Here is a 22,216-nt window from a genome sequence, read left to right as displayed (position 1 = left end):
TAGAAGAAAACAATAGAATCGGGAGGACCAGAGATCTTTTCAAGAAAATTGGAGATATGAAGAGAACGTTTCATGGAAAGATGGGTATGATAAGGGACCAAAATGGTAGGGACCTCACAGAAGCAGAAGAGATTAAACAAAGGTGGCAAAATTATACAGAAGAACTATACAAGAGTATAGTATATAGTATATAGTATATAGTATATACAAGAGTGAGCTTAACATCCCTGATGACCACAATGAGGTAGTTACTGACCTGGAGCCAGACATCCTGGAATGTGAAGTCAAATGGGCCTTAGGAAGTCTGAGCAACAATAAAGCTAGTGGTAGTGACAGCATTCCAGTTGAACTATTCAAAATCTTAAAGGACGATGCAGTAAAAGTGCTACACTCAATATGCCAGCAAATTTGGAAAACTCAACAATGGCCACAGGATTGGAAAAGGTCAGTTTACATTCCAATCCCAAAGAAGGGCAATGCCAAAGAATGTTCAAACTACCACACCATTGCACTAATTTCTCATGCTAGCAAAGTTATGCTCAAAATCCTACAAGCTAGGCTCCAGCAATATGTGGACCGAGAACTTCCAGAAGTACAGGCAGGATTTCGAAGAGGCAGAGGAACTAGAGATCAAATTGCCAACATACGCTGGATCATGGAGAAAGCTAGGGAGTACCAGAAGAACGTCTACTTCTGCTTCATTGACTATGCTAAAGCCTTTGATTGTGTGGAGCACAACAAATTGTGGCAAGTTCTTAAAGAGATGGGAATACCAGAGCATCTTATTTGTCTCTTGAGAAATTTATATGCAGGTCAAGAAGCAACAGTGAGAACTGAACATGGAATCACTGACTGGTTCAAAATTGAGAAAGGAGTTCGGCAAGGCTGTATACTGTCGCCTTGCCTATTTAACTTGTATGCAGAGCACATCATGAGAAATGCGGGATTAGAGGAGTCACAAATTGGGATCAAGATTGCAGGGAGAAATATCAACAACCTCAGATATGCAGATGATACCACTCTAATGGCAGAAAGTGAAGAGGAACTAAAGAGCCTGTTGATGCGGGTGAAGGAGGAGAGTGCAAAAGTTGGCTTGAAACTCAACATCAAGAAAACAAAGATCATGGCATCCGGCCCTCTCAATTCCTGGCAAATAGAAGGGGAAGAAATGGAGATAGTGACAGATTTTATTTTCCTGGGCTCCAAGATCACTGCAGATGGGGACTGCAGCAAAGAAATTAAAAGACGCTTGCTCCTGGGGAGGAAAGCTATGGCAAATCTAGACAGCATCCTAAAAAGCAGAGACATCACCCTGCCAACAAAAGTGCGTTTAGTCAAGGCTATGGTCTTCCCAGTTGCAATGTATGGCTGTGAAAGTTGGACCATAAGGAAGGCCGAGCGTCAAAGAATTGAGGCTTTTGAACTCTGGTGCTGGAGAAGACTCTTGCGAGTCCCTTGGACTGCAAGGCGAACAAACCGGTCAGTCCTAGAGGAGATCAGCCCTGACTGCTCTTTAGAAGGCCAGATCCTGAAGATGAAACTCAAATATTTTGGCCACCTCATGAGAAGGAAGGACTCCCTGGAGAAGAGCCTAATGCTGGGAGCGATCGAGGGCAAAAGAAGAAGGGGACGACAGAGAATGAGGTGGCTGGATGGAGTCACTGAAGCAGTAGGTGCAAACTTAAATGGACTCCGGGGAATGGTAGAGGACAGGAAGGCCTGGAGGATCATTGTCCATGGGGTCGCGATGGGTCGGACACGACTTCGCACATAACAACAACAACTGTTTTGAGACAATTGTTTGCTCATTTTGGAGAGGAAGAATGGGAAGCAGATCAGTTTCATTTTTAAAAACCACAAGAGAGAGGTTGGGCAATGTGAGCCGTGTGCAGTCACTCAAAAAATATACACACTAAGGACACAGAGGTGGGAAGTTGCATCATGCCTACTGGCCCACCCCTAAACATCTGTACATATTGATAAATAGCTGCAGTGGACACTATGCTTATATAAATTGGCTTTGTGCATGTGATAAGGAATGCTACAAAATCAGCGATCAAAGTCGCTAAGGAAGAGACTGAACAGATGTAGGGCAAGAATACATCCCTGTTTCACTCCAATGTCAATAGGTTATTTTAGATGTTAGGTTCCCTTCCACAGTGTATTTATCTTGGCATGTGTTCTAACCATGTAATTGTTTTAAAGAGTACACTTTCTAGATTTGCAAAGGTTAGGCACCCATACCAATAATCTTTTTAACTCTCCTTCTCCATGAATTACCATGTTGAAGCTATGTATACATATAAGAAAGGTAAAGTCGCTGTGTGAGTGGGTTCAGGAGATGTCAGGTCTTCTTTTGCAAAAAAAAGCTGGGAAGAAGACAGTAAAAGGCCTAGTATTTTTGCATTAAAAGGATACAAAGTGTTTTGCAGACTGAACATTTCTAGAGGCTCCATAAGATTGGGCACTTCGGCATCCCAAGCAGCCAGTCTCTCCCGGTGCAGTTGGTGCCGCGCAGCGGGGGGTGGGTGGGAGGGGAGGTGCGGGCGTCAGTGCATCAGCGGGCGTGCACACGCCCTCCCCCCCACAGCATAGTATATATTTAAACTTCAAGGGACTGTGTTTATTGAGAAATACATTTCATAGTATTCAATGCATTTAGATTTGCAATTCTACCATCTGTTAGGCCAGATTAACAACCCATTTTTTTACAAATTGTTCCTAGTCTGTGTATATAGTCCAGTGCTTCTAAGAACTTTAGTGGATAGGGTGGGCAGGGGTCTCTTCTCTTCTGTACCATGGTCAAATTGAAAATCCCCAGTTAATAGCAACTAGAGTGGAGTGCATTTAATGGGAAAGGGCGGAGTTAGGTTCCTAAAATTATACTACGCATATTTTTATTTATTCAAGGATAACACTGAAACTCAAACTGCTACTCTGCTAGAAACCCTTTAAGATGTCTGTAAAAGGAAGTTCTGTTTCAAAGAAATAAAAAATTGCAGATGAGCACCGTGTCTTTAATGACTAACGGACTACTCAGTACTTTTGTTTTAAACAAGGATAAAGCAGTTTGCCTGATATGTCTTGAAACTGTCTCACTATTAAAGAAGTACAATATTAAAAGGCACTTTGAATCCTGTCACAAGAGCTACTAAATATATCAAGGAGAGGTGCAAATGAACAAGATAAACTCTCTTAAAATCAATGTTTTTGCAGCAAAAATAGTTTTAGAAAGCATGTTGAAGAGAACATATAGCTCTACTCTGAGGGCCAGCTATCATGTTACTAAATGTATTGCTGAGATAGGTAGATCATTATCTGATGGTGAATTTGTTTAAAAGTGCATGGTTAAAGTAATGGAGGAAATGTGCCCTGAGAAGTTATCTTATTTATTTATTTTCTTAGATTTTTATATCGCCCTACACAGCCTAGGGCAGTTTACATGGAACGTCATTGGATACATGGACCATCATATAATAACAGTCACAACACAACATATCAGTAGCAATTGTAACAGTAAATACAAGTTTAACAACAATATACATTTAACAGATTACCATAATTAATGCATTGAACAATTTTCATTAGAACAACTTTAACAGAGACCCTGGGAGGTCAGAATCATTTAGATTATGGAGGATATGACTTGAAGGGGACAGCCGGGATATTTTTAGGTTGGGTTAACCTCAACTGAATGCTTTGTGGAAGAGCTCCCCTTTGCAGGCCCTGTGGAATTCTGAGAGTTCAACCAGAGCTCTGATCTCTTCAGGGAGTTCGTTCCACCAAGTGGACACCAGTACAGAGAAGGCTATGGCCCTTCTTGAGGTCCGACGTACTTCTTTGGCGCCAGGGATTTTTAGTCAGTTGGCAGTGAAAGAAAGTAGCACTCTTTTGGGGTATAGGCAGAGAGATGGTGTTCTCAGGTACACTGGGCCCAGACTGCGTATGGCCTTGAAGCCTAACCCGGAATTCAATTGGGAGCCAGTTGAGTTGTTGGAGTACAGGCTGGATATGGGATCTCCATGGTGCATTTGTGAGGGTCCTGGCTGCAGCATTCAGAACCAATTGTAGTGTCTGGATCAAGGAGTTACAAAAATCCAGTCTATAGGTGACTGTTGCATGGATCATTGTGGATAGGTGTTCTGGGGCCAAGTAAGGCATTAGTAGCTTGGCTTGGCGTAGGTGGTAGAAAGTCTGCCACACTACACTTATGACCTGTGCCTCTATAGAGGAGGTGTCGAGGATCACACCCCGGTTTCTGGTGGAATGGCTACTGCTAGTCATACTCCATCCAGGTTGGGCAAGCAGACTTCCTCACTTGGTACCTTCTTAGCCAGCCACAGGACCTCTGTCTTTGAAGGGCTGAGTTTCAGACGACTCTGCTTGAGCCACTTAGTCACTGCTTCCAAAAATCTGATTAGGGATTCTGGGGGAGAGTCAGGGCGGTCATCCATCAGGAAAAAGAGCTGGGGGTCATCTGCATATTGGTGGCAACCCAGCCCAAATCTCTGCATCAGCTGGGCAAGAGGACACATGAAGTTGTTAAATAAGATAGGAGAATGTTCCTGGTGGGACTCCACATGTGAACTGGTTATGATTAGATACTCTCTCTCCTATTTCTACCCTCTGTCCCTGACTCTGGAGGAAGGAGATCAGCCATTTGAGGGGTGTCCCCCGTATCCTGGCATCGGCGAGGCAGTGAGCTAGGAGCTTGTGATCGAATGTGTCGAACTCTGCTGACAGATCTAATAGTACAAGCAGCGCTGACCTGCCTTAGTCCAGCTGGCTGCAACTAGCGCTGTCTCTACCCCATGGCCAGGTCAGAAACTGGACTGAAATGGGTCAAGGGTTGACATTTGATCCGAGAATGTTGATATCTAGTTCGTAGTAGTCCTTTCAACCATCTTCCCCAGAAACACTAAGGGCTAGACAGGGTGGTAATTGTCAAGCTCTTGCAGATCCAAATATGTTTTTTTGAACTATGGGCATACCACTGTCTCTTTTAATACTTCCGGGAATTCTCCTTTTGAGAGGGAAGAGGTTGATTATTTCCTAGAGAGGGGCCCCTATTTCATGTGTCCGTTGTTTTTAGGAGCCACGATGGGCACAGATCTAGTGGGTAAGTGGTTGGCCTTGTTGCTTTTAGCATCCTGTCCACTTCAGCTAGTAAGAGTCATCCAAAGTAACTCAGTGTTCTCTCCAAAGGTGGCCAAGAGGCCTCTAGTTCATTTTCTGTGTCTAATGTTGGAGGAAGATTGTGGCGGAGAGTCGACATTTTATCTGCAAAATGGCTCACAAATGCCTCATAGCTAATGTCCAATTGGCTGTTGTTTTGGCACCCTTCATTGAGGGCGGAGCAGGGACCCCTGATCTAAATGCTTTAGCGAGACTACAAAATGGTGTAATGAAGCTATGTATTCTGCTACAAAGAGTCTGTTAAAATGATTCACAGAAATTAAAGTCAATGTTCCTTGCAGATGTCTAAACTTATACAGGGGAGGGGGCAATCTATTTTGTATTTCCACTTTAATGTAGAAGGATCCTTTCTCCCAAAGAGAGAGGCTATATTTCTAATTCCACATCATCTCATGTTGAGGCTCCACAATCTAAAATATATTTATCTATGTATTTGTCTTTTTGTAGCTATTTTTTTAAAAAACAACAGATGCTTTTATCTTGCCTTAACTAGGGCTGGCACTGATTTCTGCTTAAGTAGATGCTGCTGGATACAATTCCCACCCCCCACCCCAGCCCAAATATTATCCAAGTTCTCACAGTAGAAAGTTAAACTAAGTTCATTGTACATTGTATCTGTGCTTCATATCTTATGAGTCTAGATATAGCTGTTTATCTTGGCTCTTCATCTGGGTTTGTTTTTGGTTTTTGTTTTGCTTGTGAAAATATTTGTTTTTCCTTTCTCTAACTTTACAAACTTGCAATTCTACTTTACAATAAAATCAGTCTTGCAAATAAACCCACAAAAACTACTGGCCCACAAACATTGGGCCACTGGCCCACATGCACCTATGTCCTAAATGAAAAATAGACTTGTGTAAAAATTTCCTGCTTGGTCATCAGAAGGCAACTTTTACTCATGGTGTTCACAGAAGATGACAAACTAACAAGTGTAGCGTAGGTTTATATATAGCTTGCACAATTTTATTAGGTATGCAGGCCAGTGTGTGGGCCAAAGGCTCCATACCTTATAGAAGGTTCAGCAGACTTGTAATCATGCCTTATGAAAACTCTTAGATGCAAAAATAAGTCCAATATTAAGCTAGAAACAATGAACAAAGTATAGCATGGGCACTCAAACTCAAGTTACAGCAGTGTAGTGCACTGTTTAAGTTTTAAAACAATCAATTCTAATTATCAGAAATATGATAGAGTGATGATATAAAAGAGGAAAATACCTTACAAGCACTCCTTTGCGCTGGTTGGCTAAGATATTAGACACAACTGTCTTGAGTCAGGCCATTCCAAAACAGTCAAGCACATGGCTTGACTCTAGAAAGAAGTCTTGCTTAGGCAACACCCATCTTACAAGGGCAAAAAGGTTAGAAGACAAACTCCAGACAATGAGTTGGTTCGTGTAAGCCAGAAGCACAACACTGATCTCCCCTGCCTCTCGCTTCCCCCACCAGCCACATGCAAGTTGTATTTTTAATATATTCTTGTTGTTAACCACTGTGAGACGGCTGGTCTAGGAGTGGCAGTTTACAAATGTGATTAATAAATAAGTAAATAAAAGATGATATCATGATATGGGGAACCCTTGTAAACCAAAAGATCATGGAGTATACGGGACTGCAGTGAAGAAATGTAATTGTACTAGTCACCTCACTTCTGCCAATGATATCTTTTTTTCAGAATGGGCTAGAAATTGTAGGATCCAACCCAACAAAATTAACTTTAAATCTTGCCATGGCATCAAACCAAGATTGGAAGAAACAGCATTTTCTTTTAGGCAATAAGAGAAAAGGCTAAAGAATGGTCAACCAGCCATCAAACAGTATTCAAATGAAATTTTGAAATATCATCTAAATTAAGACAATTTTAAACAAAGCTGTACTGAATCTTTACAGGTTATAAAAAATCCCAACCTCACCTATCAACAAAAAAGGCAACATAAGTATGGGGTTTCTTTGGACTCCAATAGTTGATTAAATTTTCAAAACACAACCACTAAATGGGGATCCACTATCATAATAGTGGATCCCCACCAATTCCATTCCATAGTCACAGCTTATACGATTACTTCTACCATGAAAGTCAGGCCTTCTGAAAACCATGGTTGCAGCCTACTGAGAGGACCAAGAGAACAGGATCTAAAAGTGCTGTTTCAGTAATGTTTGCAATTTTCTTGTTATCCTTAATGAAACAATGACCTTCAACATGAAAAATTACCAAAAAGCACATGTAATGAAGCAGTTTTCAGGAAGAACTGTTCAACATGGGGATATGAAAAAATTATGCATATATTGTAATGTTTTTAATTTTTAAGATACAATGATTAGAAAAGTAATACATTTTTAAGATAAAGGGGGGACATTATCATTCTCTCCCAATCACACAAGGAATTCTTGAAATTACTTATTTTTAATCCTTCAGTTGAATCATACAAAATATATTCCTTCTAATGATTTTTCTCCATAATGTTGCAACACAAATCGACTCTTTGAGGACAGGTCAAGAAAATAAGAATGTTCTTTGGCACAACAGATAAGGAATTTCAGCAGCCACACCAGTTCACAAGCAGGAGGACTACAGTTATTCTGCATATTCTGTCAGAGTAGAAGTGGCAGACGCCAAGTCATTGAGAGCACACAGACCGCTTGCTGGCTGTGAAAAAACAAGGTGGAATTCCATGATATTACAAAGTCCAAAAGCTTCAATGACTGGGTCAGGCTCCAAGTGTACTTCTATGACCAAAACATTTCTTGTTTATACAGAAGGACACATCTGGAAATAATTCCCCATTTCAAGTTACAGGATTTGAAACGCAAATATAACAAAGGGAGGAATCTAACACTGATTTTCAGGGAGGTAACTGGCATTTAATTGGGGGGAGTTAGAGGGGGTATCTGGTGCTACAGGACTCTAAATTCCTGGAGAGACTGACATTTTTAGAGAGATTAAATGAGGCAATGGTTCAACTTCTACTGAAAAATGATCACTTGATCCACTGGATCTTGCCAACTACTACCCAGTCTTACATTTAGTGTTTCTGAGGAAGATGATTGAGTGGACTGCCACGGATCAAATACAAACATACCTAGAGAAAGCATTAATACTGGACCCATTCCAGTCCAGCTTCTGGCATAGCCACAGGGAAGAAATGGCCTTGGTTGCCCTCATGGATGACCTCTGAAGGCAGCTAAACTTGAGACAATCAGTCACGAGTTTCTGGTTCACCATCTTGCTAATGTGGGGATACGGAGAGCAGCTTTACAATGGCTAACCTCTTTTCTCCAAGATCAGGGACAGAAGGTAGCTATTGGGGAAATCATGCTGCTGTCTACTCCCATGTGGGGTACCATGGGGTGCGATTCTCTCAATGCTATTTAACATTTTTACGTGCCCTCTTGCACAGCAAGTTTAGGGAGTATGAGCTGGGATGTCACCAATATGCGGATGACACCCAACTTTACCGGCTGATGGATGGATATCCACCCCCTCCCCCAGTTCTGTTGGGCAGATACCAGAGCCACCTGAAGCTTAATCCCTCAAAGAAAGTCGGAGGTCCTGTGGATGGGGAAGAAGGTATCGGAAGAGGAAGTGTGCCTCCCCTGCTTTGACGGAGTGCAACTAACAGCTTCACATACTGTCAAGAGCTTGGCGGGTGACCTTTGACACCTTATGTAAGCAGAAGTCATAATGGTAATTCACCAGGTGTTTTGCCAGTTGTATCAGGCGAACTACTAGCACCCAGGAGACCTAGACACAGTGATCCATGCAACAATCACCTCCACATTGGATTACTGTAACTCACTCTGCATGGGGTAATCCTAGAAGAAGCATCAATCCTGGACCCATTCCAGTCCAGCTTGGCTATGGGTTTGAAATGGCTTTGGTTGCCTGGAAATGACAGCTGGTACAGAATGCAGCTACAAAGGTTCTTACGGGGACCCTCTGGAGGGTCCAACAGTTGCATTGGTTGCTGGTAGAGTTCCGGATCAGGTTCAAGATTTGGTACGAACCTTTAAGGTCCTATGCCATCTGGTCCCGGCCTCCCTCAGAGCCCTCAACCTGGTGGAATGAGTTGCCAATTGAGACCCAGGCTCCGATGGAACTGTGAAAGTTCCGCAGGCCTGCAAAATGACACTTTTCCACCAGGCATATGGCTGCGGCTATGGTAGACTAGAAATAAACAGCCTCCCCTTTACCTCCCCGCCATATTTTATACCGCATTCTGGGTAAGTAGCGGAGGATGCTCAGGGGGTGGAGAGAGGTGGGACTGGTTAAAATTGTGTTTTGAAATGTGTTATCATTGTATTTTACTGTTGTGAACAACATTATGAACTGTTTTATTATTGTATCTTATATTGTAAACGGCCCCAAGCCTGCTTGCAGGGTGGAGAGGTCTAAAAATCTAGTAAATAAAATAAATATAACTTAGAAGTATTACAGTTCAGTATGGCTGCCCCGAAGTCTATAAATTTAGTAACTCCAGGGGAAACCCCTGTATCTGAATGCACCCACATATACTTTTTTTTTAATTCCGGAGAGGAAGAAGGAGGAAGAAAGGTGATGGACTGAGGTTTTGTTAACCTTTCAGATACATTAACATTGTTAAAGTTTCATGCTATAGTTTTCCATTTGAAGTTGATATTTTTCCTTATTTCTTTTCACCCACCTCGTTTACTTTTTAAAACTCTGCATGTATTTCATCAAAAACATCTATAAAAAGGGGAAAAAGTTGCTCTTTGGATTTCTGTTCTGCCCACTCTTTCCTGTACCATACTTGCCAGTCACTTCTGCCCTTTCACCCTCTCCCCCTCGGTTTCATGAGATACCAAAGTCAGAGTTATCAGTCTGATATTAGTGCCACTGTCTAAATCACTGCTTTAAACTGAAGCAAAAAGAGTGCATAAGTAACTTCAATAGCTTGGGTTATAGGAAGATGGTCAGGAAGAGAAGCAGAACACAGTTTTCTTTGTTGCTTTTGGTGTGTTGTACTGGTAGTATTTTTAAGGTGGCTACAACCAATAACTCGAAGTACAAACAAAACTATATATTTTTCTCTTAATGGGCATAGTATTTCTCTTAATGGACATCTTCCTGAAATGCAAGTTATTTAAGCTACTTAGATACACTGTCTTGTTTTGCTTTTGGAAACAGAGACCTAATGCAATCCTACTTTTTCTCCTACCTAGCTGAGGTGCTATCTGTTATTATGAGAGCATAAAGATAGATTCAAGGAGATAGCCGTGTTGATGTGAAGTAGTACAACAAAATCTGAGTCCAGTGGCACCTTTAAAACCTGCAAAGACTTATTCAAGGTGTCAGCTTTCATGTGCATGCACACCCATTGTCTGAGGAAGTGTGCATACATACGAAAACTCATGCCTTGAATAAATCTTTGCTGATCTTAAAGGTGCCACTGAACTCAAATTTTGTTAAGCTATGCCATAAAGGAATGGCATAGGAAACAAGAACCCGTGATTCAGCAGATTTCAATGCGCTGATGTATGACAATCCATGTACTACTGAAAGATAGCAGCAGTCCATTACTTGTATTGATTTGCAGCACTTTGTCAGCACTAATGATGTTATCTCATTAAAAGAGATAAATGCCTTTCAGTTCGACCAAAAGCATCTGCTTCTTACTCTCTTCACATGTTCCCAGCACTGGAGGACCTTCGGCCCCTTTATGCACAGCTCCACAACTAAAATCCAACACAAGCCTTTAAGAGTTTTCTTTTTAATTGGGTTATATTTTTATTTCATGTTATCTCTGGTAAAGTCATTTTGTGTGGGTAGAACATGGGGGTGAGGAGACAGTACAGAATAACAAAGTCAGTGATATGTCTCACCAACAATTTTTTTAATGTCATTTGGAGTTTCAGAACATTCGTTTACATTAAAGGGTTAGCTAATAGTAAACTATACAGTGGCAACTTTCATCAGAATAGGTGAAGTTTTAAAGAGTGGCAATTATTTAGCTGGTTCCCATCCAGCAACATTGCCATATGCAATGCAATGTTTTCTACTTGTTAAATAATAAAAGGTAGTAATTTACCATAATGAATGTTTTAGACATAATTCCTTTGTGTATTGGGTCTTTAGAGTACACATTATTAAAGACTATTAAAGCCTCTATTTACTAGCATTACTAAATGTTCCTCTGGGGAAATCTCGACAGTGGAAGAATACCATGCTTCAATTCCAGATATTTTACCACATTTTTCTACCTTCCGTGATTCAACTAACTGTTCCTGATCCTTATATAACAGTTAGCACGTAGGCTTGCTTCTGCCCAAGCAATTTTTGACATGACTAGGTGAGGATGAGAAAGAACAGCACCCAACAATTTGATAATGCACAACGAGACCTCATTATTCAACCAGTTTGAGTTAACCATCAGCAGCCTTTTGGTGGGTTGCTAGAAATGGAGGGGAAACAACTCTTTCCTAACGCCTGAAGTATAGAATGGTCATCCTGGCATAACCAAATAGCATTAAATGATATTACAACCTAAACACAACACGTTTTATTTAATGGATGTAAGAGATTACCACCCTCTTAATCTAGATTCACTTTTCAAGACTTAAATCTAAAGGTGGCAGGTCTGGCCTTTAATTAGTCATTCTCAAGTGCTTTGTCTACAAGACTGAAAATCTTTCATCAATGGTTTCGTCTACAGTTTAAAAGATGACAGTTTCTACTGCCCTGTGGAATGACAACTTGCCTCTATCAGTGCTCTTGCTTGTGTGCTTGTAAATACAGCAAACTAAGGGGCAACATGTGAGGATTTGCAGGGGGCAAAGGGAACTGAGTCTTAAGTTCTTGTAAGGAGGCTGTGAAGTACAACCCTAGGGAAGTACAAGCCTAGTTCTTCTACCATAACTGAAGGAAGGGACCCATCTAGATTTTCATTCTCAAGTACCAGAATGTCTGAATCCGTAGCTGGATTCAATACTAGACATATTGAACATTCTCATTATATTCCCTGTTCAAATTTGAAGGCCTTATTCAGCTAGTTAATAAATTAAGCTTTGTGCTTGGAACAAAAGGTATATGACAGGACGCGGGATGGTGTTCAGAGGCACCCGTGCCCTTGCCCTGAGAAGCTAGCTCCCTTGTCCATTGCACCTCTGCATTTGGGACTGGTACCTTTTCTTTCTCTCAGCTGGTCTCTCCCGTGCAGCCTGGAAAGAGCATATCCACACACTGGCCTGCTTCTAAGCATCTTATGAGGCAGCTGTAGCAATTGCATATGCCCTGTCAACTCCCCAGAAGTATCAAGAGCCTTTGAGGGAAGCATAAGCTGGGCCTGCAGCCCTTTTCACCCTCTCATTGCCCTATAGGCTAAACCAGTAACAGCTGTTGGGACTGGCTGCACTGGGGCCTTAAAGGGCCCACACTGTGTTGCTAGTATTGCAGCAATTCACTTTGTTGCTGCTCTCAGGCTTCTCTATTGCCCTCACAGTGGATTTCTGAGCAACCATCCCATGGTTCCTGTGTAAACTGAGGTTTACTCCAGCAATGAGTCCTAAAACCTTGTAGCCAATACTAGAAGTCCAGATACACAACAACATAAAGGACTTAACTCACCCATTTTCTTTACAAAAAACTAAAGCAAGTGTATATTATGAAGCTGCAGTTTTACACAAAGGACATCCTTTTAAAACCAGGCATTAGGTTTGTACACATTTAGTTTCCAGGTTCTGACAGTCTAGGCTCACTGCAAATATTTGCATAGCAGATTTCACTGGAACTCTGGACAGCTCTCCAGGTTTGCAAATAGATGGAGCATATATAGAGCAATGAAGCACGATTGGAAATATCCTCACTGCATTCCTTACAAACATACATTTTCTGCCTGAGGGGAAAGCTCAGGAACAATAATAGTCCTTCACATTTGTGATAGAAGCCAGCTGTGGGTAGTACCAACTGCACTCTCGTCACCTAGACATGCTCCTCGCTACAAATCTCTAGAACAGCTTCCCAATAGTTTCTCTCGTTCAAAAAATGTGCCTCGTGAACACAGAAGCGGTTAGTTCCACATTACACTTGATAAAAAATAAAAGCCAAAAAATGAGAACCGTAAGGAAACAGGCTGTTGGGAAAGAATGACAATAGAATGCCTATCAGGCAGACAATGAAACAGGGATGAATACAAGCTCACAAAAGCCAATGTAACTTCTGCTGAGACATTACATTTGTCTTAATCTGCGAAGAAGAGCTTGGTTTTGTTTAATATACCTTACAGCTGGGCCTGAAAGGGAAAGAACTCTAAACTGCAACAGCAAAAACTAATGGAAAAACCGGACTTCAAACTGGAATAGAGGTTATTTCTCTCCAGAATTCCAGGGCTCCATACTGACCTCTAATACAGTAAATGGAGTTGTGCAGTAGCTCACAAGCACTGGTAGGTCATCTTTGTTCTCTTTCATAGGACCTGAATGGAACCCCTGTAGCAACTCAACAACAGAAAATGAAGGTAACAAATGCTCAGACACAAATCTAACACTATTTGTAACATTCTGTAGGAACCATACTAGTATTATGAAAACTGTTTTTATACCAGTTTATATGGAGAAATCCATAAACACCAGAAATTATATCAACCCAAACTTTGATTGTACAGTCCTATTGGCATTGCTCAATTATGTTGAATGCTAAAAGGGCCAATATGAGCTAAAGTATACTGTGACACTGATAGTCAGTCAGTCAGTAACCTTTTATTGGCATAAATGTGACACTGATATTTGAAAGAACAATAATCAAATTGAGACATTTCTTTGTATAAGCCAAAAACCATTCAGAAAAGCCCAGGCAATATGCCATCACATCAAGTCAACAAAAAGACTGATTCCACATGGATGCATAAAACTTGCGCCACTTCCTGTTTGCAAACACGCGGTTGGGGGCCGCACATTTGCAAGGTTCCTGGCGGGAGACCCTTCCCGCGTTTTCCCACCGCCTTGTCAGGCTTTTTGCCTCCCAACGAGGCAGCAGGGGGAAACAACTTGCACTTCTCCCCCTGCTCCTTGCCCCAATCCCATCACAGCGGTTGTTTCAGGGACTCAAACTTCTTTCTCCCCCGAGGCTCCAAATTAATTTCTTTAAGTGTACTTCTGTGTTGCTATGAGGAAATGACACAATACCAAAACATTTATTTAAATTGCCATGGAGTAATTGCCACAATGAAATATTTCCCCTTAGATCCCTTTTTGTGATTCCCATAATGGCTCCCCTTTACTTTGGGGTATATTTTTGATAGGCTGGACATGGTAAGTGGACTTCCGATTGTGTGTTCACAGTAACGATTTAAAACGCAGAGCACAGACACCAAGCTAATAGGGAGAGAGATGCTGGACCACATGCCCCCCTTCCCCATTCATACCCTACCACCAGAAAACATACACAGGAATGTGTCTTGGCTGTCCGATCACAAAATTACCGAGCACAATGAGAACATTTTATTTTTATGGAGGGCACGTAGCTTTGCGGTCCCACAGCAATGCAGACTGTGCCATTAAAAAAAAACTTGATCTGGAAATGGAGAGGGGAGGGCAGGTGCGAGGGTGGGGAAATGATACAAAGACTATTGCGCATCATGTGGAAGCCGCACTAAAACCTGTGGGCAACGAGAGGCTGTCTAGAGCCAAATTTATAGGTCAAAGAGTTTTTATCAAGTTTATATAATATGATTGATGTTTGCTATACTGCCTTCTTAACCAATGCACTTTATAAAAAGCAAACAGCTATATTTTTCTAAACACACACAAATCTTGAGTTCAGATAGAGAAAAATTCAAAAAAGTTTCCATTCTACCAAAGGTTTATATTAATGTATTCAATACCTGTCTTGGTTACAGGACTGCAATAGGATAGACACACTAATTGGAAACCGTGGCCCACAATGTACACAAGCATGAAGCCACTTCAGAAGCATCACAAATTGAGCTGCTTAACCCATATTTAGTGGTAGAAAAAGAAAATTACATTTGCGGAAAGCAACATGGAAATGCTTCTATCCGATTAAAAGTTACAAGGTTACCCAAACACCAGCTTCTGAATTACTCTAGAAAGAGATACATGACAGAGAAAAACAAAATGCTGTCTCCATAGAATAGATACAGTGGAACCCAAAATGTTCCTTCTTTGAATGTACCCACTTGGCTCAGTGATTAAGGTGCTGGTCCTGGCTGTGGGAGGCAAGAGTTTGAGCCCATCCTCTGCCTTGTGTCTTGCTGTTGATTATTGCTTGGCAAAAGGTGGGATGGAGTTATTATTATTCTGTCTTTTCAATAAGCTCAAATCTATGCCTTATGTTTGACACATGGGCACCCTTCCCTGGTAAGCTATGAGGTGGATGGAAAAGCATTCCTTGAAGTGGCATTGCCATCTTGCTGTCCCAGTGCCTGCAGTCCCTTATGCCTGGCATAGATAATGGCACAAAAAGGTAGAGCTTGATCACACATCTGTGGAGGAACTGTGGGCTGCATTGGCTCCAGAGCTCATCCTGTTCATACCACAAGGATCCACTGGGGCCTCTGTGTCATCAGCCATCTTTCCTCCCTGTTTTCTGGCACTCCACCAATAGAGGGGACAGCATTATCGCAGTGGCCCATGGTCACAGTGATGTGTGATGATAGTTGGCTGCACTCCTGTACCACTTATATAAGCAGGACAGTGATCCTGGGTGTAGTCTGCATGGGGCTTTTTACCCAGTCCCAGTTCAAATGAATTTCTCCCATCTACACTGAATTCAATTTGCATTTATTTTTGGGTGCTTTAAATTTTCCCTTTGCAACATGCGTGATTGATTTGTGATGACCCCACAAAGTCCAAAAGTGGATCTGAGCCTTGATATTTGAAAAGTCAGCATCAGTAAATGTGCAGCTCTCCGTTTTTTTGCAAATTAACTCTGTCTCGTGCCTTATGCCTCCAAAGCTGTAACAAAGCAGTCTTCCCTTATTGGCCAGGGTGTTAAGTTCAAAGTATTCCTGGTTCCCAGTTGCAAGGCTTCCTTTAAAGTGACTGTGCTCCAAAAGCCCTAACTTCTCTAGTCAGAGATTTGCCTCTTGGTTTCCCCCCCCCTGCTCTGCTGCCTCTAATCCTCTCCACCCCCATTCAAGAAAATAAAGAGGCTCCTGCTATGCTTGGATCCCCCCCCCTCCATTCTGAGCTTCCACAATCAAGTGCAGAATACTTTCTGTTTCAATTGGCTGGGCGGGGGAGGGGATAGAGGAAGACCAGAGTTCAAATTGATCTGAATTCAGCAGGATCCACAACAGGAAAAAAAAAGTAAGTGCAGAATCAGCCCTGGTTAGTAGGAATTGCTAGGGACTCTGGCACATTTGCCTTGTGATCTGAGTTTTGCGGAAATATTCTCCCCCCACCATCAGCTTGGTGTAGTGGTTAGGAGTGACAACTTCTATTTTAATCTGGCGATCCAGGTTTGATTCCCCACTCCCGCACATGTAGCCAACTGGGTGACCTTGGGCTTGCTACGGCATTGATAGAGCTGCTCTGGCTGAGCAGCAATATCAGGGCTTTCTCAGCATCACTAACTTCACAGGGTGTCTGTTGTGGGGAGAGGAAAGGGAAGGCAATTGTAACCCACTTTGACACTCCTTCTGGTAGAGAAAAGTGGCATTTAAGAATCAACTCTTCTTCGTCTTCCTCTTCTGCTACTGCAGAATGCCCAATAACTAGCAGTGACTGAGCCAGTGGGGGTCCACCATGATGTAGCTATGTTCTCAGGATGGAGCTACTGATCTTCCCTGCTGCTTGGGGATAGGAGGAGAGGTGAAAGAGCTTGTAGCACACTTCTACTTTAAAGGTGAAGTGATGGGGGCAATGTTAGCAATTCACGCATATGGAGAGGCTGCTCCATATGAATGAGTGTATGAATGAGCCAACTGATATGAATTTTACAGATAAGAACACTGTTCCAGCTAAATGAATTAAAACACCAACTGCTGGGAAAGTCCTTTCTCTACCCCCTGTAAATCAGAACACACAATAATGAACTAGATGAACAGATCTGTCTCAGTGTAAGGCAGCTTCGTAAGTTCATATATTGTACACAAACACATAACAAAACCCCATTAGTTTGAGGAGGAGAATTCAAGCAAACACACAGCTAGATGGAGGTGAAGGTGATAATCCTTTACATACTACTATTTTTCTATTCCACCCCCCACACACAAACACAACACACACACTCTAAGTCACTTTTGTTCACCTTTGGAACTCACTGGGAGGGGGGACGCTTGAAGATGAAGGGAAAGGGAATGGAGTCAACAAGCAGAAGACAATTTTCTCTTTTAGGAATGCTAGCCCCCAAGTGGCATCTGGGGATCCCCTGGAATTACATCTTATCTCTGGACCAAAGAGATCAGTTCGTCTGGAGGAAATGGATACTTTGGAGGTGGACTCTGTGGCATTATACCCCACTGTGGTCCCTGTCCTCTATAGAATCATAGATTCTCCCATGGTTCCATCCCCAAATCTCTTAGAGTTTACCAACCTGGATCTGGCAACTCTACCTCTACATCCCCCACTGCTGGGCGGGGGAACCTGGCAACCCCGATGGACCACCTTTCCCTAGGATTTCAGATTCTTCTAATGAATTATGTATGTTGGACTGCAGTGTATAAGTAGACCCTGAAAAGTACACAAACCTCAAGAAGTGGGCAAGCCTATGAACTAGGTCTCACTGTGGCTAACCTGCATGTACTGCATTTTTGTCCTATAGGGGATCAATTCCATCACAATAACTTCCAAATGTAATCTGAAATTATATAATCCAACACAGTGTTACTACTTCAGTGACAACTAGGCCTGGGCATTAAGACAGAAGCAAACATGGAATATTCTGTGCCGGAAGACAACACTCCTGAAGGCATAATTAAACAATTAGACAGGCCATTCTATCTCCATTTATTATATGCAGTATAAAATAATGACCACAGAATTGCTGAAAGGTCTGATGCCAGCATTTGTTTCTAGAGTTCTAGAAGACTACCAGCACATGTGTAAAAGGAAAAAACAAAGGAAATTTTTGATGAACTGCTGAATGGATTAGCAGACATCATATTTTAAAGTGTATCCATTAAAATATATTGTGAATTATGCAATGATCATATAAACTTATGAATTATGAATACAGATTTGGTAGGGAATTGCAATGGGATCACTGAAGAAAGCACATGTAACAAATGGGTGTTCTGCAGTGTAATGCAGTTGTTCTAAAACAGCAAAAAAGAATGTGCCTTCAAAAGTTGAAAGGTCAAGGTACATAACTCTCTTGCAAATTTCTTGCTAATGGGGTATCTTTTAAAAAAAATCAGAGGAAGTTAAGAAACAAGCAAGTATTCAATAAAAAATAGAGGTGACTGTGTATTTACCGTTATCAGTTTTTAAAACCTGATCTTAGAGCTGCCATTCATCTCCAAACATTATAAAAAATGTATAAGTGGCAAAAGTCATTTAATAGATGAATTCAAAATCAAAATGCATAAAGAATTAGGAGTAAGAAATTAGAGAAAAAGGAAAATAAAAGTGAAATCCATCCAGACACCCAGATTCAAAGCAAAATATTAATTTCAATGCAAGGTACACTTTAGTAATTACAGTGAAACATTCCTTTATAAAATACTATTTTTTCCATCAAGCAGGGACTGGAACACAAACTTTAAAACAAGACACATGCTTTTATACTGCGCTATTGTTGCATGTCATCTGTTCAAATGTGTCTCAAATACATATTTTATTTTTCTGCCTAATTCAGACTGTATCAGTTATGTCTCATTTTTAAAGCTGCAAATATTTCCACATCTAATTCCCACAAAAGCTTATAGGTGCTATTGGATTCAAACTCTGTTCTAAAAAAAATACTGTATTTCAAATTCTCCTCCTCTGTTTTCTGTTATTTGTCATTACGAAACAAAATGATACCAATTACCAACTGCCTTTCTTCTTTGCCTCCAAGTCATGCTACTTGCACTAGCAAACCTAACATTTGGAACATAAATGCAATTTGCTCAGTCATGAAAACTACTACCCTGCATCTGTTTGTTAGAACAAGAACAAGACACACTACATGTAACCCTGCTCTGTGTGGATTCTGAGCACTGAAATCCTGAATGTTTCCCATTCCCTGCTGTCCTGTTAAATCATCTCTGGGAAGAATTGCCCGTGTAGCGCACGTCACATTCCAGCCCCTCCTGCTATCCCACGCCCCCCCCCCATCCCCCAAGACCCAGTCATGCTGGCATCAAGACAAAGCAAGCCCCTATTGCATCACACGGAAGGCTTTTCCAAACACTGAAGGCATTTTCATCTTAAAACCACACAATCCCGTCAAGTGGTCTGACTGCTACTATAACCCAATTGTCAAGGGAGCACACCTCTTTCCAATGCACACACTTCAGCTTGAATTTTAAAAGGAATGATGATCCCATTTCAAGTGATTCCCTATGCCATGGCTACTCCCGGCACTGCAAACTAGACATTACCTTATACAAGAATGAATCTTCTGCATTCTTCTGTCTAGCTCCTTCACAGAAGAATTCTTACACTTGCCAGCAGAGTCAACAGCCCTTGCACGCTCTCCCACCCACCCACTTCTCCTCCTCATTTAACCCCCCTTTCCTACTCCTCCACACTTCCCCCCTCTTCACTGCCTCACTGTGTTTTTGTGTAAATGATCTCACATGACTCAACAAATCCATCTGCCTCAAGCAGGCCAAGTTTGGAGTCTTCCCAGGAGGGAGGGAGGGAGGGAGGAATTGCTTTGTGGAAGAGACCTGGAGCTTTGCCCTCTCTCTGGCTCAAATTACCCGCCTGTCAGGCCTGACGGATTTGGCTAAAAATAAAAGGAAGCGGGCCATGAAAAGCAGATGAATGAGCTCAGCAGTTCCTTAGATAACATGGGGCCAGCGTTGGCCAAAGCTTCCAAAACAGGATCTGCAAATGGTGAACATTTAAGTGAAATGCTGCAATCCAGGTAACCTTTTTGTTTATTAAAAGTCATCCTGGAAATTGGTGGTTTAAGCAAACATACACATATGGAGGGGGAAAAGAGAGGAAAAAAACAAGAACACAGGGAAGCTGACTGTTAAGACGCAGCCTGTAAAATATGTGAATGCTACAGCCTCACCATGGCAAAGAAGGGGGAGGAAAGTGGCATTTTTAAAGCTGGATATGACATCAGTTTCTTGCTTTGTGCCAGTAAATAGCTCACAGTCATTCGTGCAAGTGTGTGCCCAGAGCCCACAGTGGGTATTAAGCACTTAGCTTGGCAATGTAATGACACACTGTAACAATCTGTAATGTGAAGCAGTCAGCAAAGCCCTGGCTCTGAAAGCTATTTCTCCTAACTATTAACCATATGTTTGGCTCCTCAGTTATCTGAGCGGGTGTCCCAGCCTACCATCTGGTTCCCATCCACACAAGCAACTGTAAAGCATAGAGTATTTCCCTCTGGAGCCGCTTGTTTCTTTCTATGTCTGCTTTTTCCCCCCTCCCTATTTTTTTCCTTTCTCTTTTCATCTTAAAAAAAAATCCCTCCCAGCAAGAGCTCCTTCTCATTCACCAGTCTGAAAGCAAACTCTGGCGTACAGAGCACCCGCCAAGGTCTTTTACTATAATTATTCAAGAATGTACTGCTGTACTATAAACAAGGCATACAGAGGCATTCCCACTTGTACGAGGGATCTCTAAAGGCACACGCACGCACATACACACACATGCCAATGTGCTCACAGACAGGGATTAAAACTGGCAATGTCGACACTCGATACAGCATGTTAAAAATAGGGCACATTCTCAACAGATCCAGGCGTTGCCGTGGTGCCCTTTGTACACACATTGCTTTCTTGGAAATGAGTTAAAAAACAACAAAACAAACAAACATGAACCTCACTGTATTCGAACTGGGTTGTGGCATCCTGGTTGTGGAAAGCAGCAATATTAAACAATAAATAATTTGATGTTTGTTATCTTTCCTACCAAATGCATAACAGTTAGATTCAAAAAACTTTACACAGAATAAAAGACTCATTCATGTTCCACTTTTTTTTTTAAATATTTACTGAAAGTTATACTGCTGCATATATTTTTAAGCAGTTTTGTTCTTCTACTTTTTGAGGGTGAATTTAAGACAAATGGTTATTGCCCTTTGCTGGCTGCTTAGCATACAAGCATCCCCAATTAATGTCAACTTGGAATTAAAACTGAGCAAGCTTTTTATTCACGACTGTAGAATGTTTAGATGTAATCATTTACATGTAGACCGTTTATACACTGGAGGTTTCATGCTGGGCTGCAGGCTGGAGTTTTAGTCGTGGCAGGTTGCCCCACCTCTTCCTGCATCCACATGGGGGAGCATTTGGCCTGGTGCACCTCATCCGCCCCCTATCTATGCTCCTGATAGGGGGTGGGGCTGTGAAGTTCCCACTGCATAAACGTTCATAGTGCATTATCTTTGATTTACCTGCATCCAGGATTTACCTGTGTTTTAAAAAATACAAGCTTAGCTTAGGCCCACCCATTGGCCAATTCCTGGCCAATGCATGGAGAGCTGCCCCTGCAATGTCTCCCAGCCTAAAGCATTCAATCAGCTCAGGAAGCACTGTACAGCTGTACCTTCCAGCTAGAGAGGGAAGGCTGCTACTTCCATACATTATCTTCTTCATGTTCTTTAACCTGGAGAGCATAGTTTGATTTCATGCAGGTGAGAGTAGACACACTATTTAACCCTAATTTCAGCATCAAATTACACTCTTAAAAGATGGCTTTTTAAAAAGACATGCTGGAAAATGCCACTTTCCCTTCTGCCAATTCTATTGATTTATCTTCATTTGCAAGCATGTCCACTGCCTTAGTAGAACTCTCAGTCACCAGGCCGAACACCTTTGCCATGAGTACGGCATAGAAGCCACCACACAAAACTAACTGATGGAGGGTAGGGTTAGAAGAACACTCCTTTTTGAGACTTAAATAACCTTCCAGTCACTTCCACAGAGATCCATCCA

General features: G+C 41.8%; 1 protein-coding gene across 6 annotated transcripts in view; it reads right to left on the bottom strand.

The window, feature by feature from the left end:
• BACH2 (BACH transcriptional regulator 2) overlaps window positions 1-22,216 on the bottom strand; it is a 225,233-nt gene that overhangs the window by 144,415 nt on the left and 58,602 nt on the right. Inside the window, exon 1 of one of the 6 annotated variants that reach the window (XM_077304247.1) lies at window positions 19,697-19,797. The exons of the other annotated variants lie outside the window; for them this stretch is intronic. The gene's annotated coding sequence lies outside the window, so the exon portion shown is untranslated. Of the gene's footprint in view, window positions 1-19,696; window positions 19,798-22,216 lie in introns of those variants that run through there. 6 annotated transcript variants of the gene reach the window in all.

Source organism: Paroedura picta, chromosome 1 (genome assembly GCF_049243985.1).
Source record: "Paroedura picta isolate Pp20150507F chromosome 1, Ppicta_v3.0, whole genome shotgun sequence".
NCBI classification, from domain to species: Eukaryota; Metazoa; Chordata; class Lepidosauria; order Squamata; family Gekkonidae; genus Paroedura; species Paroedura picta.
Note: the sequence above shows the minus strand (reverse complement) of the source record. Positions and strands in the feature narration are given on the sequence as shown.